Source organism: Desmodus rotundus, chromosome 6 (genome assembly GCF_022682495.2).
Source record: "Desmodus rotundus isolate HL8 chromosome 6, HLdesRot8A.1, whole genome shotgun sequence".
Classification (NCBI taxonomy): Eukaryota; Metazoa; Chordata; class Mammalia; order Chiroptera; family Phyllostomidae; genus Desmodus; species Desmodus rotundus.
Window position 1 is genome coordinate 115464004 of NC_071392.1, and position 7668 is coordinate 115471671.

Below are 7668 nucleotides of genomic sequence, written 5' to 3' on the forward strand. Positions count from 1 at the left end.
GTGGGCAGTGGGGAGAGAAACATCACTGCGTGGTTGCCTCTGGCGCGCCCCCTACTGGGGACCTGGCCCGCAACCCAGGCGTGTGCCCTGACGGGGAATCGGGGCGGCGACCCTTTGGTTCGCAGGCCAGCAGCCCTCAATCCACTGAGCCACACCAGCCAGGGCGAGCCAGAACAAGTGTGTTCTGGACCAGATTTTGTCACTTCTTAGTTATAACTTACCACTTTTCTTATTTGTAAAGGATGCTGATTAATAAATAAGTTCTGAAGTCAGAGTTATTGGGAAAGTGGTTAGAAAACTATTAAACATATAGTAACCACTCAACAATTAAAGCCAGTGTTTTTTTGCTTACCAAGGATTTTACCTCCTGCCTCACCTCCCCGTTCGTACTCCCGTCATACCTAGCTACTTCAGGGTTTTACAGAACCATTGTGTATGGTTCCACAGGTTCACTGCACAACCCAGGAGACGCCGTTCACGTAGAAGGTTATGTGAATGAGTGGCCAGTTTTGTATAACTCAAAAGTTATACAAGAGTTATACAAAACTGGCCACTCATTCAAAATGAGCATTTGTCTTGCCAGGTTATTGACCCCCTTCTCATCTCTGATGACACTCCTTTCTCTCCAATTGGCCACCTATTCCCTCTGTCACACTCTTACTGTGTGGCCAGACAATATCCCCTCAGGCTCCCATAATTCGATTCTGGTTGCTGGATGAGCCCTACCAAAACAGTTCTTTATTCTCCCAGACCTCCAGCCTACTTGGTTGACTAGTGGACCCTCTTGGTTTCATGCCCATCCTGTTCAACCCAAGTTTCATGGCCTATCTACCATTAAAAGGTAAGTCCTTTGTAAAAAGGTCCTCTGGGTAGCTTTCAGGAGCAGAAAAGATTACTTTGAGGTTAATTAGATTTTTAAAACTAATATTCAATTTATTAAAATTAGAAATCCCCAAATAGAGTTTTCTTAATTTCAACTGGCAAATTTTACAGTTCCATTCATAAATCTAGTAAATTTTAACAACCACTTCTTTGGTCCCATCAATAAACTTGGTTAATTAAAAGTTCCATTGAAGACTTGAAATTGTATTTATAAATTTAATAATTCACTTTTCTCTTTTCAGTATCACAATTTTCTAACAATGCCTTTTCCATCCTTATGTAATTCTTATAAATAAAATAAATTAAACATAAATATGTTGAGTCATGAGCCCTTTTAAATGTGTCGATGCAAATTTAAAAAGCCTTCAACTTAAATCACAAGTCAAATCTATTATCCAAATACACATTGTAATCAGTACCACAAGGAGCTGTTAGAATTCCCAAATTATCTTAAATATTATAAGAATTTCAAGCATCACATTTACATAGATTGCTTCATGCAAAAATAGTGGCGCTGTGAGTTTAAAACATTTCTAGTGTTTACTTTCAACAGTAGTTGAAGTTAAAAGATGCTCAGGTTTGACATCCCAGTTTAGGAGTAATCGACTCAAGCAATCTGGGGTATTTACTCCCTCATTACTGTGCCGGCAGGTGGATTCTTGCCTGTGGCAGTGATGGGACAGGGACCTGCTTCCCTCCCTGCCATCACAGCGCTAGGGCTAAACTGTGTGATGTTACTGTGAGATTGGGCCAGCTCTTATCCTCTGCGAGACGAGGAAGTGGCTGGCTCTCAGGGAAAAGAGAGGGGGTCAAGCTACCACCAAGTGCTCAGCAAGATGACCGAGGTGTCACATGGAGAAAAACAGTTCCCGTCCCAGGCTGATACCCCACCTTCTGAGCAGTCCATTGATTCACTGCAGTTCATCGCAGGAGCTCTATGTCGGCATGATCGGGAACGCCAGTCAATTTGCCTCATAATTCCTCATGCCCACTGTCTTTGAAAGGAGCTCTAGGTGGCAGAAGAGAATTTTTAAAAAGCCTTCCTAGGTCAACAGAAACAAGCTGAGGATTCAAGTGCTATGATGGTCATGCCCTCTCCCTGTTGCTTGAGTTTGGAACCTGTAGTAGAGTCAGACCCTGCTGGGCTGGGCTGCCAGGGGGCCCAGGGCACCAAGAAGCATAAGTATCTTGGAAGACTCCCGGGCACAGACATGCGTATTACTGAACTCATTGGTTTGCTCAACAAATATTCATGGACCTTAACCGGGCCAGTGCTAGGCCCAACATAATGAAGCTTTATTTTCTGTTCTCCTGGACAGCTCAGGTTGGTAGGGAGGTGGACTCTTCAACTTACAAGAGATGATGAGTCCTAGAAAAGGGGAAAGAAGCTTGGAGGGTTGTAGAAGCCCAAACCACACACAGAAGTAGGAGGATGATGAAAAATTCCCTGGGGTCGGGATTTCTAAGCTTATGTAGAGGGATGAGTAGCGTGAGTCAGCTGGTACAGGGAAGAGCATTGGAGGCTGAGGAAATAGCACGGGCACTGTCGTGAAGCCAGGAGGAAGAAAATCAGTCTAGAAACTGTGAGTGCTTTATTGTTCTTTTGTCACAGTATGAAAGAGAAAGTGGACTTTGACACTAGTGAACACAGAGAAGTATGCAGGGGCAGGTCAGGCAGGACCTCTCCGGAGTTTGGACTGGATGGGGTCAGCAGGGTGGAATTAAAGAATTTAGCACTGAATGTGGCCCTTGATGTCATCTAGATTTATCCTCATTTCCAGTGTAAGCACCGCCGCTACTGATCCACACAACAAATGTTTATGGCGCACCGAACCCGTGCCCAGCTGTGAGCTGGGATGTAGTGACAGATGTTGTATTGCTCGTTTCTAAGGGAGGAGACAAGTAAGGCCAAGCGAACAGTGAGACAGGGGACAACCTGTGAGTCTGAAAGAACATGGAAAACCCCAGAAACCAAGAGATTCAGGGGCATCAGTTAAATCCCTGTGTTAGGTGGAATTCTGAGATGGTCCCCAAGATTCCCCTTCCATAGTGCACAAGCCCACATAATCCCTTCCCAGTGAGTGTGGGCAGCACTTGTGAATACGGTGCGATTTCATTGTTGTGATTAGGTGAAATTATAAAGTAAACATGAAGGAATCCTGCAGAAGGAATGAAGGTCCCTAATCAGGTGACTTTGGAGTCGAAAGGGAGCTTGACGTGGGTAGACCTCATCGGGCGAGTCCTTTAAAAGAAGTCGCGGGCCTTCTCTGTAGGAGACATCTACATTCTCCTGTTGGCCTTCAAGAAGTGGACTTCCATGTAGAGAAGGCCATGCGGCAGGGAACAGTGGCGGTCCCTAGGAGTGGAGGTCTCAGTCCTACAGCAAAAGAAACTGAGTTTGGCCAGCAGTAAGCTTGGGAGAGGGCAGGGAGCCTCAGTCGAGATCACCGCCTTGGCCGACAACTTGGCTTTACTTGGCCCTGAGTAAAGGAGCTGGCTGACCCACACTTGGGTACCTGCACCACAAAAGCCGAGATAATTACATTTGTGGTATTTTGTCACACAGCGAGTGACTGAAAGTCTCACCCCACAAAAATCTCCAGCAAGGGTTTATTGGCTCACATAACTGAAGTTCTCACCCTCCTGCATCCCCGTCTCCATCTCTCAGCTGCCCACCTCTTCACGTTGACTGAACTACAACCCCACAGAGGCCCTGGGATCTTAACACCCTGACAGCTCCAGGTGGCACCATACTTTCTACATATGACTCTGTGAAATACCTTGAACTCTTTGTCCCGGCATTTCCAAGGGAAGCGTTGACGTCTCACTGGCCGACTTGGTCAGTGGCCTAGCCCTGGACCAGTCACAGCAGTCGTCCTGTGCCGATTGGTTAGGCCCGAGTCTCATGCCCCACCACGGAGCAGGGGCGGAGCCCTGGCCAAAACCCTGGGACTGAGAGCAGAAGTGAAAGACATCAGTTTTAATGATGGCCCTGAGATTTACAACTCACATCTTTAATTAATCGGTTTGCCTTCAGATACCCTGCTTCGGGTGTAGTAAGTCTGAAGACCTTACAGCAGTAGATTCCCATTTCCTTCCTTCTATTCTTCATGCTATTGTCATACTTTTATTTTCTTCTTAAACCCCTTCTTTTCCCCATCGCCTCCCGCTGCCCTGCGCCTCCCCCCCCAATCCTTGCAGACAACCACTTTACATTCTGTGGCTATCGTTTGCATTTTCCACAATTTTATAGGGATGGAATCATACAGTAGCCATCTTTTGGGTCTGGCTTTCAGTCAGCAAAATTATTTTAAGACTAATTCATTTTATTGCATGTATCAAATGTATTTCTTTTTAAGTTTTTTTTCTTTTAATCCTCATGCCAGGATATGTTTATTAATTTTAGAGAGAGGATGGGAGAAATAAAAGCATCGATGTGAGAAACATCGATCAGTTGCCTCTCATACGGGCCCTGACTGGGTTTGACACCTGAAACCCAGGTATGTGTCCTGATGGGGAATCAAACCCACAACCTTTTGGTGTAAGAGACAATGCTCCAACCAACTGAGCCATCCAGCCAGGGTTATTTCCTTTTATTGTCCAGTATTTTGTCATATGGTTATACAACTCATTTATCCGTATTCTATACATACACAATTCATTGCTCATATTTTTGCTTTACGCCTGGGGTTAGCAAAAGATGACCCATATGCTAGTGAAAACCAGCCCAATACTTGATTTCATATGGCCTTTTACAATTTTAAATGATCGGGGGGGGGGGGTGGAAATCAAAAGATTAGTGGCACGTAAAAGTGACATGAAAGTTAAATGTCAAATAAAACCAAGTTTTATGAAAACACCACCACGCTCATTTGCCTGTTGTCAGACCGCTTTCCTGCTACAGCAATAGGGGTTGCAGTAGAAATTATGACCCGCGAAACCTAGAACATTCGCTCCTTTACAGAAAGTTTGCTGACCTCCTACTTTAGACTTATTTTTTTAGGTAACTAAACATCCTTTTTATTTCTTTCACTTACTCCACTTCCAGTACTTTGGTCTGTTGTTCCACTTATTTATGCCTTCACTGGTTGAGTCTTGTATGTGCCCTAACTGGGGATCGAACCCAAAACCTTGGTGTATCGGGACAATGCTCTAATTAACCGAGCTACCTGTCAGGGCCACTTCCAGTATTCTTAATTTTGTCGTGTAGATCTAAATTTCTGTCTGGTATTGTATTCCTCATGGCTGAAGAACTTCCTTTAGTATTTCTTGCAGGTCTTCTGGCAATGTATTCTCTCAGGGGGTTTTTTGTTTGTTTTTTTGTCTGAGAAAGGCTTTACTTCTTTATTTTTGAAAGATATTTTCACTGAGTATGGGATGCTGGGTTGACGGGTTTCTTCTTTCTTTTGGTACTAAAGTCACTGCGTTGTCTTCCAGTTTGTGTGGTTTCTGGTAATTTTTAGATTCCTTTGTGTGGAAAGTGTCACTTCATTCCCTGAGCTGCCTGGAAGAGCTGAGCATTTTGAACATGGCATGCCTAGTTGTGAGTGTACTTTTATTCAGCCCGGTGTTCTCTGAGTTTCTTGGGCCTATGGCGTGTCTGTCAATTTTGGAAAATTCCCAACCTTTATTTCTTCAGTATTTCCTTTTGTGTGGGATTTGGCCTCTTGTGCTCCAGCAGTCCACGGTGAGAAGGCCATGCCTGGGGTATGGGCTGCAGTCTCAGCTCGGGGCCCAGGCGGAGGCACCACATGGAGCAAACCTGAGTCTGATCAACACAGTTGCCCGGCCCCGCCAACCCTCAACCTGAGGCAGAGCTGACTGGCTGAACCCAGTTTAGATCCGTTGACCTAGAGATCTGTATCCTGCAGGAAGATACAAATTTTTATTGCAAGGACCAGAGAGCAAAAGCAAGTGAAAGAAAAAGGTTAATATTGTTTCCTTCCCACCTTTTTTTCTAGAAGCAGCCTTCTCAAGTGCCAGGGGGTTGTTTCAGTTTCTACCCTGAAAGCCCCTGAGGTTGTCTCCTCTGTCTGAGGCCATCCAAACCCTAATCCCTAAGGCCCATCTCTACCCAAGCCTGGTGTCTTGGAGCCACTGTGACTCTAATATCCACTTACCTTCTCAGAGGAAGACCTCCAGGTCTTCCCTTTCTGCCACCTGGGAATTTCTAGTTCATTTGAACTTGGGACATTTATTTGAAGGTAAACCATGTCATCATTAGGAAAAGGAGGTGGGCGCCTGTGTGAGTTAGCTGTCTTCCACTTTGGGCAACCTGATTTTTCTCCTGGAGAACTTTTCTTTTAAACAGTAGAAATGACTCGATATGCACACTTTTGTTTCCTCTTGTATTTGAAAAGAACACGTTTCCCCATGGGCTTGTGTCTCATCTCTCTCGCTCTCCAGTATTTAGCACAGGACTAGGCTCATGGACACCAACAGATGTTTGCTGAAGGGTCGTCTTACACAGGAAGCAGCCGAGTGGGTGAACGGGGGAGAGAATGCGGTATGTACATCAGGAGATCAGGAGAGCTGTGGCTATTGGGATTTCCTCATAGGAAGCTCATGGCGCAGTTCACAGAAGCAAGGTTCCGCCTTTCCATACCAGCCTATAAATGTGTGACTCTGACTCACAAGGTAGGATCAGGAAACCACTTTCTAAGCTGCTGTGGCTTTTTCTCATTACAGGAGCCAGGAAAACGCTACCAAAGCAGGTGATGCAAGAGCGCAGTTGACTCAGAAATACCCAACCCCCTTAGGAACTTCACCAAGAAACAGATTGGCCGTCCAATAAACTGCCATCTGGAGGCACCTGGGGGACACCTTCTTACACTAAGGCCAGTTGGAATCCTTGGTGATTATGCTACAGAGAGGCAAATCCAGATTGTAATTTGCTACAGTGCAAAAATATTTGGCTTTTAGTAGAGAAATTAAAAATTTAGAGGAGACAGAATGATAGAATCCTAGAGGGAAATCTTAAGAGGGTGGGAACAGGGCAATGGAAATGAGAAATTTGACTTGCATTTGTTGGAAACCCGTTATAATGAAGGCAATTTTTTTCTTCTAGAAGACACTTTACTGCCACCTACTGTAAAACTGCAGACATAAATGCACAAATGTACAGCATCCCTACAGATGCAGCAGCTTTTGCATATAACCTGAACAACTGCACAAAACCCCAGAGCACTACCGAACATTTAGTTCAACTCTGTCAGAAACCGCGCTGGGCCCTTCCGAAACATGCCGTCTCATCTGAACAGAACCCGTAAAACAGGTGTTTGCTCTCGTTTCATGGGTGAAGAGAACAGGAGGACCCCTAGGGCAGCGAGGAAAAGGAGGGTATGGTTAGGAAAGGACAAAAGGGGCCTCATCCTGATTGCTCACGTAGACGTACCTTGGGTGGTAGGTTCACGGGTTATAGCTTCTTTATAACTTGGTACATGTGTAAAACGTTTTATAGTAATAATTTAAGTCACTGTGAAGATTCGGAGGTTAAGTAGCTGATCCAAAACTACACAGCCAGACAGGATTCTGATTAGAACCAGGACACCTGCAGTTCTACCAGGTTGCTTCTCCCAAGTGGTTAAATTTAGCACAGAATCAAAGGTCCTAAAATCCAAAGGACTTGTTTATATCAGGACTACAGAACCAAACTATCTGTGACCCCCCCACCCCCCGTGTGTCTGTTCCACTTGGAATCGTCTGAATTTCGTATTATTATAGATAAGTGGTGGAAGGCAGAGATAGTTTAGCATCCTCATCTAGTAAATTGGTGAGAATCATTGT